Raw genomic sequence first — 13043 nt, forward strand, 5'->3', positions numbered from 1 at the left:
ACCATGTTTTCCTTCCTATGAATGAGCTTGTTAAGTACCTTCGATGACGTCGCGGCTTGTGATTGGTCGCTGAGCGGTCATGTGACCGCTCACCGACCAATCACAAGCCGCGACGTCATCAAAGGTCATTAAAGCGCTCATTCTTAGGAAGAAAATCATGGCGATTGCAGCCAGAAGTATATCAATATTTTTTATTTTTATTCTTTATTTTACACATTAATATGGATCCCAGGGCCTGAAGGAGAGTTTCCCCTCCTTCAGACCCTGGGAACCATTATGGATACCTTCCGATATTTGTGTCCCATTGACTTGTATTGGTATCGGATATCGGTATCGGCGATATCCGATATCCGATATTTTTCGGATATCGGCCGATACCATCCGATACCGATACTTTCAAATATCGGACGGTATCGCTCAACACTATTCAGCAGTGAAAACCGACTCCACTACCATCAGGCTGGGGGTTCCCATGGAGGAAGAGTCGTCGTCACTGCCTAAAAACTGTTCCATTTCAGAGGCAGATTCTGTTTTGTTGCCGGAGCTGCAGGAACAAAGCAGGATGTATGCTTGCTCCGTGTTGAATGTTCTGCACGCCATTTTGTATTTTCCTCGCAAATGAAAAACTTACCCTAATCTAAAATCCAGCAAAGGAGAAGAAAGCAGATGCACTCACCAAATGCAGTAACAAACGTTCTTTATTTCAGTGCCAACAGGCACATTCTTCACGGCACGGGGGAGAGGGAAATGAACAGGGAGAGTACGACAGGTAAGACGACGGCCGTTTCGCGCTGCCTGAGAGAGCTTCTACGGGTCCATAGCCAGACGGGAAATGACACTAGGCTAAGTAGGCAAAAACATGCGAGCTACACCTGCGTCATTAACCCGCCAGGCAATAGAAAAAGTGCACAAATACATTAAAAACGATTAAAAACAGATGCATAATACTACCATAGGGGAGAGAGATACATAATATAAACCTCCAATCAATATGAAATGTTAACATGTAATGCTGCAACCATAGCATTCAATTGTCACAAATGTCCGTGAAATACATAGCGGGGGAGGCAGCATAAATACACCTATTAGTATTAGTTATCCAAACAGCATGACAGAACGATATAGCAGCATCACAACGCTACATAATATCCACAAGGGGTCAAATGAGACAAAAAAGAAACAAGAAAACGAAAAAAATACATGTGATAAAGTCCGAGCTATAAAAATACAGACATATCAACTCTGTCATTAAGACCAGCTGGGCCAGTCGCTCTTGTTCGCAAAATCCATTTCGCCTCCTGTCTTAGGAGTATCTTATGGAGATCGCCCCCCTGCGCTGGCAAGACTATTTTTTCAATGCCCGCAAAGGTTAACACCTCCGGATTGCCATCATGGTTCTCTTTTATATGGTGATTACCTGCTGGAATAGCTCGCTCCAACTAATTAGATCTGTCTTATGGGACGGCACTGAGACGGATTTCCAGCTATTTGTTAATTACCTCAATAGCAGTAACATGATGGGGATGTCTTTTACATATAAATTTGGGGGTCTGGCTTTAGAATTTTTGGATGTGTGGGTAGAGGTGATAGAGGGGAAGGTGTGTACTTCCATATTTCGTAAGCCCACTGCGGTGAATTCCATCCTACATTTTAATAGCTTTCACCCTCACCACACGAAAAAGTCCTTACCTTATAGCCAGTTTTTGAGGACACGTCGAGTAAATAACACCCAGGAGGGTTTCAAGCGACAGTCAGTTGTGACAATTGAATGCTATGGTTGCAGCATTACATGTTAACATTTCATATTGATTGGAGGTTTATATTATGTATCTCTCTCCCCTATGGTAGTATTATGCATCTGTTTTTAATCGTTTTTAATGTATTTGTGCACTTTTTCTATTGCCTGGCGGGTTAATGACGCAGGTGTAGCTCGCATGTTTTTGCCTACTTAGCCTAGCGTCATTTCCCGTCTGGCTATGGACCTGTAGAAGCGCTCTCAGGCAGCGCGAAACGGCCGTCGTCTTACCTGTCGTACTCTCCCTGTTCATTTCCCTCTCCCCCGTGCCGTGAAGAATGTGCCGGTTGGCACTGAAATAAAGGGCGTTTGTTACTGCATTTGGTGAGTGCATCTGCTTTCTTCTGCTTTGCTGGATTTTTCATGGACTGTTTTCCTGCAGATTGCACCTCCATTTTCATCTCCTAGACTGCTATACACATTGATTGTGTGCCACCTGTTTTCTCTGGTTATAAGGGCTGTGTCGCTCTCTCTTTCTTTTTGGTTCTTTACCCTAATCTAACACTGGTATTTTTTTTCTGATAACTCTTAACACTAATACTTCTAACCCTAACCCTAATACGTGTAACTCTAATCGCAAAAAATTATAAAAAAAATTATATAAAAAAAATTACAAAAATATATATTTTTTTATAAATCCTCTGACAAAGGGGATGCGAGGAATATGGAGAAAGGGGGTTGGTAATTGTATGTTTTCGGACACAGAAAATATTTTTTATATTTCTGACAGGGCAGCAATTGAACTGTAGTGTATCTCTCTTCTCTACCAGAACAACTACAAGAAGAGAAGAGAGAGGTACAGCCCAAGTGCTGCCATATTTACCAAATATTGGGAGTTTTGATCACTGTGATAGGGTCTATTACAGTAATCAAAACTCAGCAGCCAATGAGAAAATTCTCATCGGTTGCCGGGTGTAGGTAGGCAGATCTTGGCGGGCATAGTGCGCATACGACCACCATTTTCTTTCTGCCGGAGGGAGAATGGGGCCAGGAGACTGAGAGCCAGCTGATCCGGTACATAAGGTATCGGGGGTGATGAGGGGACACTATTTCTCTCTCCTCTGATGTGCGGTGACATCAGAGGAGAGAGAAATTGAATGAAAATCTGGTGTGCCCAGCATTTTCTCTGTGTCGGGTGCAGGACAGTGGAGGGGTGGGTGGCCGGGGGACCAATCATCCAGTTCATAAGGTACTGTGGAGGCTTGTGGGCCCCGATTTCTCTCTATTATTAACCATTTATTAGCGACTGCACAAAAAAAGTGTAATTTGCCATTTAATTTCTTTCTCCTCTGATGTGATCACACATTAGAGGAGAGAAAAATTAAATGGAAAAATCACAATTTTTTTGTTGCGGTCACCATTATACGGTTAAAAATGACGATCGCAACATTGGCGTCAGTAAAAACTGACCCGAATCATGTTCTCTGGGGTCTCAGCTATCCCCGGCAGCCGAGGCCCCAGACAAATTCTGATGCTGGGTGCACTATACACTTTTTCCACAGCACCGTTCAAAAGCTGCACAGCGCACCGTGAAAAGGCGTATCGGTGGTCATTAAGGTGTTAAAGACGGGTATCTCTGTCAAACGACTCACCTATCTGTGGGCTAAAAATTGTGGCATTTGAGGGCTGCATTGAACTGTTTTTGCTGTGTCTTTGGCTAGTTACTGACACCAGTTTGCAGAAAAAAATAATTGTTACCTACTGGCCAGATATTTTAAACTTTGATTTTCCCGCACATGGATCACATCTAATTTCGCTCCAAATTCAGGCATTTGTAGTGAATGTGGAAAATATTGTAGTACATTTAAAATGGTCAAACTGAATTGCAAGGGATGGGGAAGTGGACGTAATGGTGATAACGCATGCAGAGGGCGAGGCCGAGGCCGTGGGCAAGCTGAAATTGGGCCACAACAAACACCCACATCTTCTCGCTCGACCTACTGATCACAATTACTAGGGGATCGCAGCAGATCATCACTATTGAACTCATAACAGTGTCAAAAGGTTGTTGATTGGATAGCGGATAATGCTTCCAGTCACTTTGCAGCCACCACCACCACCCTGTCTTCCACATGGTCAAGTCTGAGTAGCCGTGAGTGTGGCCCTCATATTCCTCACCCTGATCTTCCTTCCTCCCACAATTCCGAGTGCCCGGAGACAACTGATCCCAGACTTGGATATTCCGAAGAGCTGTTCACTTTTCCAATTAGAGATTTGTGCCTCTTTCACTTGAAGTGGGGCAAAATGAGATCACATGTAGCGATGCCCAAATATTTGAGCAGCCACAGTGTAACAAGAGGTGGACGATGATGAGACACAATTGCCAGAAAGTCAGGAGGACAACCAGGGTGTGGAAGTGGAAGAGGAGGTGGTGGAGTGGATGATATAGTAACTGACCCAACCTGACAGAAGGACATGCAGAGCGAGGACAGCAGCACACAGGGGAGGTAGGATTAGCACCCCTAAATTAGCAGTGTGGTGGCTGCAGACAGAAGATGGGCAATTGTTCCCCGTAACACCAACATGAGTGAAGTTGCCACTCCAACTGTTAGATCTTCCCGAGTCTGGTTACTTTTTAACCCCTTTACCCCCAAGGGTGGTTTGCACGTCAATGACCAGGCCAATTTTTACATTTCTGACCACTGTCCCTTTATGAGGTTATAACTCTGGAACGCTTCAACGGATACTGGTGATTTTGACACTGTTTTCTCGTGACATATTGTATTTCATGATAGGGGTAAAATTTATTTGATATTATCTGTGTTTATTTGTGAAAAAAACCAAGGAAAAGAAAAAGAGTAGACTAAAGAATGTAATGCACAAACCCAAATATAAAGACAATATGTAGTTCCATAAAAAAAAAACACCTTTATTAAACACCTCAAAAAACATTAAAAACATGTAAAATCAGATATCAGATATTTGTGAAAAAAACAGAAATTTGGCAAAAATTTTGAAAATTTAGCAATTTTCCAACTTTGAATTTTTATGCAAATAAAACACAGAGATATGTCGCACAAAATACTTAATAAGTAACACTTCCCACATGTCTACTTTACATCAGCACAATTTGGAACCAAATTTTTTTTTGTTAGGTAGTTATAAGGGTTAAAAGTTGACCAGCAATTTCTCATTTTTACAACACCATTTTTTTTAGGGACCACATCTCATTTGAAGTCATTTTGAGGGGTCTATATGATAGAAAATACCCAAGTGTGACACCATTCTAAAAACTATACCCCTCAAGGTGCTCAAAACCACATTCAAGAAGTTTATTAACCCTTCAGGTGTTTCACAGGAATTTTTGGAATGTTTAAATAAAAATGAACATTTAACTTTTTTTCACAAAAAATTTACTTCAGCTCCAATTTGTTTTATTTTACCAAGGGTAACAGGAGAAAATGGACACGAAAATTATTGTACAATTTGTCCTGAGTACGCCGATACCCCATATGTGGGGGTAAACCACTGTTTGGGCGCATGACAGAGCTCGAAAACGAAGGAGGGCAATTTGACTTTTCAATGCAAAATTGACAGGAATTGAAATGGGACGCCATGTTGCGTTTGGAGAGCCACTGATGTGCCTAAACATTGAAACCGCCCACAAGTGACACCATTTTGGAAAGTAGACCCCCTAAGCAACTTATCTGGATGTATGGTGAGCACTTTGACCCACCAAAGGCTTCACAGAAGTTTATAATACAGAGCCATAAAAATAAAACAACATTTTTTTCCACAAAAATTTTTTTAGCCCCCAGTTTAGTATTTTCCCGAGGGTAACAGGAGAAATTTGACCCTAAATGTTGTTGTCCAATTTGTCCTGAGTACGCTGATACCTGATATGTGGGGGGGAACCTGTTGTGAATTCTGTGGCAGAGCTCCCTCCTGTGGTCACAAGTGGTACTTCGGCTGATTCTCTCTGGGAGCTTCCGTTTGTGGAGGAAAGTGGTACTGCGGCTTCTGAGTTTCCTCCCTCAGGTGATCTGGTGAGGTCGTTAGGTGCTTCTCTACTTCACTCCACCTAATGCTTTGATCCATGCTTCCTGTCAATGTTCCAGTGTTGGACTTGTTTTTCCCTGGATCATTCCTGTGGCCTGCTGCTCTGCATAGCTAAGTTCTTCTTTGCTATTTGTTTGCTATTTTTTCTGTCCAGCTTGTCTAATTGTTTTGCTGGAAGCTCTGGGACGCAAAGGGTGTACCTCCGTGCCGTTAGTTCGGTACGGAGGGTCTTTTTGCCCCCTTTGCGTGGTTTTATTTAGGGTTTTGTGTGGACCGCAAAGTTATCTTTCCTATCCTCGCTCTGTTAAGAAAGTCGGGCCTCACTTTGCTGAATCTATTTCATCCCTACGTTTGTCTTTTCATCTTAACTCACAGTCATTATATGTGGGGGCCTGCCTTTTCCTTTGGGGTATTTCTCTGAGGCAAGGTAGGCTTATTTTCTATCTTCAGGCTAGTTAGTTTCTCAGGCTGTGCCGAGTTGCATAGGCAGAGTTAGGCGCAATCTACGGCTGCCTCTAGTGTTGTTTGGAGAGGATTAGGGATTGCGGTCTGCAGAGTTCCCACGTCTCAGAGCTCGTTCTATGATTTTGGGTTATTGTCAGATCACTGTATGTGCTCTGACCGCTATGTCCATTGTAATACTGAATTGCCTATCACAACAGTACAGGAAGCCAAAAGTGCTAATGATTCTCAATAGAGGGAAAAAAGAAGTTCTGAGACCATTTTTTTTTCTTTGCACTGTGTTTTGCCTTTTTTTTCCCCCTAGACATTTGGGTGGTTCAGGACACAGGTGTAGCAATGGACATTAAAGGTCTGTCTTCATGTGTGGATCAGCTCACGGCAAGAGTTCAAAATATTCAAGATTTTGTGGTTCAGAATTCTTTGTTAGAACCGAGAATTCCTATCCCAGATTTGTTTTTTGGAGATAGAACTAAATTTCTGAGTTTCAAAAATAATTGTAAACTATTTCTGGCTTTGAAACCTCGCTCCTCTGGTGACCCAGTTCAACAGGTTAGGATCGTCATTTCTTTTTTGCGTGGCGACCCTCAGGACTGGGCATTTTCTCTTGCGTCAGGAGATCCTGCATTAAGTAATATCGATGCGTTTTTCCTGGTGCTTGGATTGCTGTACGATGAGCCTAATTCAGTGGATCAGGCAGAAAAAAATTTGCTGGCTCTTTGTCAGGCTCAGGATGAGATAGAGGTATATTGCCAGAAATTTAGAAAGTGGTCCGTGCTCACTCAATGGAATGAATCTGCGCTGGCAGCTATATTCAGAAAGGGTCTCTCTGAAGCCCTTAAGGATGTCATGGTGGGATTTCCTATGCCTGCTGGTTTGAATGAGTCTATGTCTTTGGCCATTCAGATCGGTCGACGCTTGCGTGAGCGTAAATCTGTGCACCATTTGGCGGTATTACCTGAGATTAAACCTGAGCCTATGCAGTGCGATAGGACTATGACCAGAGTTGAACGGCAAGAACACAGACGTCTGAATGGGCTGTGTTTCTACTGTGGTGATCCCACTCATGCTATCTCTGATTGTCCTAAGCGCACTAAGCGGTTTGCTAGGTCTGCCACCATTGGTACAGTACAGTCAAAATTTCTTCTGTCCGTTACCTTGATCTGCTCTTTGTCATCGTATTCTGTCATGGCGTTTGTGGATTCAGGCGCTGCCCTGAATTTGATGGACTTGGAATATGCTAAGCGTTGTGTGTTTTTCTTGGAGCCCTTGCAGTGTCCTATTCCATTGAGAGGAATTGATGCTACGCCTTTGGCCAAGAATAAGCCTCAATACTGGACCCAGCTGACCATGTGCATGGCTCCTGCACATCAGGAGGTTATTCGCTTTCTGGTGTTGCATAATCTGCATGATGTGGTCGTGTTGGGGTTGCCATGGCTACAAGCCCATAATCCAGTATTGGATTGGAAATCCATGTCGGTGTCCAGCTAGGGTTGTCAGGGGGTACATGGTGATGTTCCATTTCTGTCAATTTCGTCATCCACCCCTTCTGAGGTTCCAGAGTTCTTGTCTGATTACCGGGATGTATTTGATGAGCCAAAGTCCGATGCCCTACCTCCGCATAGGGATTGTGATTGTGCTATCAATTTGATTCCTGGTTGTAAATTCCCAAAAGGTCGACTGTTTAATTTATCCGTGCCTGAGCACACCGCTATGCGCAGTTATGTGAAGGAATCCCTGGAGAAGGGGCATATTCGCCCGTCATCGTCGCCATTAGGAGCAGGGTTCTTTTTTGTAGCCAAGAAGGATGGTTCGCTGAGACCTTGTATAGATTACCGCCTTCTTAATAGGATCACTGTTAAATTTCAGTACCCCTTGCCATTGTTATCTGATTTGTTTGCTCGGATTAAGGGGGCTAGTTGGTTCACCAAGATAGATCTTCGTGGTGCGTATAATCTGGTGCGAATCAGGCGAGGCGATGAATGGAAAACTGCATTTAATACGCCCGAGGGTCATTTTGAGTATCTAGTGATGCCATTCGGACTTGCCAATGCTCCATCAGTGTTTCAGTCCTTTATGCATGACATCTTCCGAGAGTACCTGGATAAATTCCTGATTGTGTACTTGGATGACATTTTGATCTTCTCGGATGATTGGGAGTCTCATGTGAAGCAGGTCAGAACGGTTTTTCAGGTCCTGCGTGCTAATTCTTTGTTTGTGAAGGGATCAAAGTGTCTCTTTGGTGTGCAGAAGGTTTCATTTTTGGGGTTCATCTTTTCCCCTTCTACTATCGAGATGGATCCTGTTAAGGTCCAAGCCATCCATGATTGGACTCAGCCGACATCTCTGAAAAGTCTGCAAAAGTTCCTGGGCTTTGCTAATTTTTATCGTCGCTTCATCTGCAATTTTTCTAGTATTGCCAAACCATTGACCGATTTGACCAAGAAGGGTGCTGATTTGGTCAATTGGTCTTCTGCTGCTGTGGAAGCTTTTCAAGAGTTGAAGCGTCGTTTTTCTTCTGCCCCTGTGTTGTGTCAACCAGATGTTTCTCTTCCGTTCCAGGTCGAGGTTGATGCTTCTGAGATTGGAGCAGGGGCTGTTTTGTCGCAGAGAGGTTCTGATTGCTCAGTGATGAAACCATGCGCTTTTTTTTCCAGGAAGTTTTCGCCTGCTGAGCGAAATTATGATGTGGGCAACCGAGAGTTGCTGGCCATGAAGTGGGCATTCGAGGAGTGGCGTCATTGGCTTGAAGGAGCTAAGCATCGCGTGGTGGTATTGACTGATCATAAGAACTTGACTTATCTCGAGTCTGCTAAGCGTTTGAATCCTAGACAGGCTCGTTGGTCGCTGTTTTTTGCCCGTTTTGACTTTGTGATTTCGTACCTTCCGGGCTCTAAAAATGTGAAGGCAGATGCTCTGTCTAGGAGTTTTGTGCCCGACTCTCCGGGTATATCTGAGCCGGCGGGTATCCTCAAGGAAGGAGTAATTGTGTCTGCCATCTCCCCTGATTTGCGGCGGGTGCTGCAAAAGTTTCAGGCTAATAAACCTGATCGTTGTCCAGCGGAGAAACTGTTTGTCCCTGATAGGTGGACGAATAAAGTTATCTCTGAGGTTCATTGTTCGGTGTTGGCTGGTCATCCTGGAATCTTTGGTACCAGAGAGTTAGTGGCTAGATCCTTTTGGTGGCCATCTCTGTCACGGGATGTGCGTACTTTTGTGCAGTCCTGTGGGATTTGTGCTCGGGCTAAGCCCTGCTGTTCTCGTGCCAGTGGGTTGCTTTTGCCCTTGCCGGTCCCGAAGAGGCCTTGGACACATATCTCTATGGATTTTATTTCAGATCTTCCCGTTTCTCAAAAGATATCAGTCATTTGGGTGGTCTGTGATCGCTTTTCTAAGATGGTCCATCTGGTACCCTTGTCTAAATTTCCTTCCTCCTCTGATTTGGTGCCATTGTTCTTCCAGCATGTGGTTCGTTTGCATGCCATTCCAGAGAATATCGTTTCTGACAGAGGTTCCCAGTTTGTTTCGAGGTTTTGGCGAGCCTTTTGTGGTAGGATGGGCATTGACTTGACTTTTTCCTCGGCTTTCCATCCTCAGACTAATGGCCAGACCGAACGAACCAATCAGACCTTGGAAACCTATCTGAGATGCTTTGTTTCTGCCGATCAGGATGACTGGGTGTCCTTTTTGCCTTTGGCTGAGTCCGCCCTTAATAATCGGGCCAGCTCGGCTACCTTGGTTTCGCCATTTTTCTGCAATTCTGGGTTCCATCCTCGTTTCTCTTCAGGACAGGTTGAGTCTTCGGACTGTCCTGGTGTGGATACTGTGGTGGACAGGTTGCAGCAGATTTGGACTCATGTAGTGGACAATTTGACCTTGTCCCAGGAGAAGGCTCAACGTTTCGCTAATCGCAGACGCCGTGTGGGTCCCCGACTTCGTGTTGGGGATCTGGTTTGGTTATCTTCTCGTCATATTCCTATGAAGGTTTCCTCTCCTAAGTTTAAACCTTGTCTCATTGGTCCGTATAGGATTTCTGAGGTTCTTAATCCTGTGTCTTTTCGTCTGACCCTCCCAGATTCTTTTTCCATACATAACGTATTCCATAGGTCATTGTTGCGGAGATACGTGGCACCTATGGTTCCATCTGTTGACCCTCCTGCCCCGGTTTTGGTGGAGGGGGAATTGGAGTATATTGTGGAGAAGATTTTGGATTCTCGTGTTTCTAGACGGAAACTCCAGTATCTGGTTAAATGGAAGGGCTATGCTCAGGAAGATAATTCCTGGGTTTTTGCCTCTGATGTCCATGCTCCCGATCTTGTTCGTGCCTTTCATGTGGCTCATCCTGGTCGGCCTGGGGGCTCTGGTGAGGGTTCGGTGACCCCTCCTCAGGGGGGGGTACTGTTGTGAATTCTGTGGCAGAGCTCCCTCCTGTGGTCACAAGTGGTACTTCGGCTGATTCTCTCTGGGAGCTTCCGTTTGTGGAGGAAAGTGGTACTGCGGCTTCTGAGTTTCCTCCCTCAGGTGATCTGGTGAGGTCGTTAGGTGCTTCTCTACTTAACTCCACCTAATGCTTTGATCCATGCTTCCTGTCAATGTTCCAGTATTGGACTTGTTTTTCCCTGGATCATTCCTGTGGCCTGCTGCTCTGCATAGCTAAGTTCTTCTTTGCTATTTGTTTGCTATTTTTTCTGTCCAGCTTGTCTAATTGTTTTGCTGGAAGCTCTGGGACGCAAAGGGTGTACCTCCGTGCCGTTAGTTCGGTACGGAGGGTCTTTTTGCCCCCTTTGCGTGGTTTTATTTAGGGTTTTGTGTGGACCGCAAAGTTATCTTTCCTATCCTCGCTCTGTTAAGAAAGTCGGGCCTCACTTTGCCGAATCTATTTCATCCCTACGTTTGTCTTTTCATCTTAACTCACAGTCATTATATGTGGGGGGCTGCCTTTTCCTTTGGGGTATTTCTCTGAGGCAAGGTAGGCTTATTTTCTATCTTCAGGCTAGTTAGTTTCTCAGGCTGTGCCGAGTTGCATAGGCAGAGTTAGGCGCAATCCACGGCTGCCTCTAGTGTTGTTTGGAGAGGATTAGGGATTGCGGTCTGCAGAGTTCCCACGTCTCAGAGCTCGTTCTATGATTTTGGGTTATTGTCAGATCACTGTATGTGCTCTGACCGCTATGTCCATTGTGATACTGAGTTGCCTATCACAACAGGAACCACCGTTCGAGCGCATGGCAGAGCTCGGAAGAGAAGGAGCATCATTTGGAATGCAGACTTAGATGGATTGGTCTGCAGGCGTCACATTGCGTTTGCACAGCCCCTAATGTACCTAAACAGTAGAAACCCCCCACAAGTGACCCCATATTGTAACTAGACCCCTCAAGATCTAGATGTGTTGTGAGAACTTTGAACCCCCAAGTGTTTCACTACAGTTTATAACGCAGAGCTGTGAAAATAAGAAAAAAAAATTCCCCAAATAATTATTTTTTAGCCCGCAGTTTTGTATTTTTCCAAGGGTAACAGTAGAAATTGGACCCTAATTGTTGTTGTCTAATTTGTCCTGAGTACGCTGATACCTGATATGTGGGGGGGAACCACCGTTCGAGCGCATGGCAGTGCTCGGAAGAGAAGGAGCATCATTTGGAATGCAGACTTAGATGGATTGGTCTGCAGGCGTCACATTGCGTTTGCAGAGCCCCTAATGTACCTAAACAGTAGAAACCCCCACAAGTGACCCCATATTGGACACTACACCCTTCTAGGAACTTATCTAGATGTGTTGTGAGAATTTTGAACCCCAAAGTGTTTCACTACAGTTTATAACACAGAGCCGTGAAAATAAAAAATCTTTTTTTTCCCACAAAAATTATTTTTTAGCCCCCAGTTTTGTATTTTCCCAAGGGTAACAGGAGAAATTGGATCCCAAAAGTTGTTGTACAATTTGTCCTGAGTACGCTGAGTATGCTGATACCCCATATGTTGGGGTAAACCCCTGTTTGGGCACACGGGAGAGCTCGGAAGGGAAGGAGCACTGTTTACTTTTTCAACGCAGAATTGGCTGGAATTGAGATCGGATGCCATGTCGCGTTTGGAGAGCCCCTGATGTGCCTAAACAGTGGAAACCCCCAATTATAACTGAAACCCTAATGCAAACACACCCCTAACCCTAATCCCAACGGTAACCCTAACCACACCTCTAACCCAGACACACCCCTAACCCTAATCCCAACCCTATTCCCAACCATAAATGTAATCCAAACCTTAACCCTAACTTTAGCCCCAACCCTAACTTTAGCCCCAACCGTAACTGTAGCCTTAACCCTAGCCCTAACCCTAGCCCTAACCCTAGCCCTAACCCTAACACTAACCCTAGCCCTAACCCTAACCCTAGCCCTAACCCTAACGGGAAAATGGAAATAAATACATTTTTTAAATTTTTTTTATTTTTCCCTAACTAAGGGGGTAATGAAGGGGGGTTTGATTTACTTTCATAGCAAGTTATTTAGCGGATTTTTATGATTGGCAGCCATCACACACTGAATGAAGCTTTTTTTTGAAAAAAATATTTTTTGCGTTAAAACATTTTGAGAGCTATAATTTTTCCATATTTGAGTCCACAGAGTCATGTGAGGTCTTGTTTTTTGTGGGACAAGTTAACATTTTTATTGGTAACATTTTCAGGCACGTGACATTTTTTGATCGCTTTTTATTCTGATTTTTGTGAGGCAAAACGACCGAAAACCAGCTATTCATGAACTTCTTTTGGGGGAGGCGTTTATACCGTTCTGCGTTTGCTAAA

This window comes from Ranitomeya imitator, chromosome 2 (assembly GCF_032444005.1).
Source record: "Ranitomeya imitator isolate aRanImi1 chromosome 2, aRanImi1.pri, whole genome shotgun sequence".
NCBI lineage: Eukaryota > Metazoa > Chordata > Amphibia > Anura > Dendrobatidae > Ranitomeya > Ranitomeya imitator.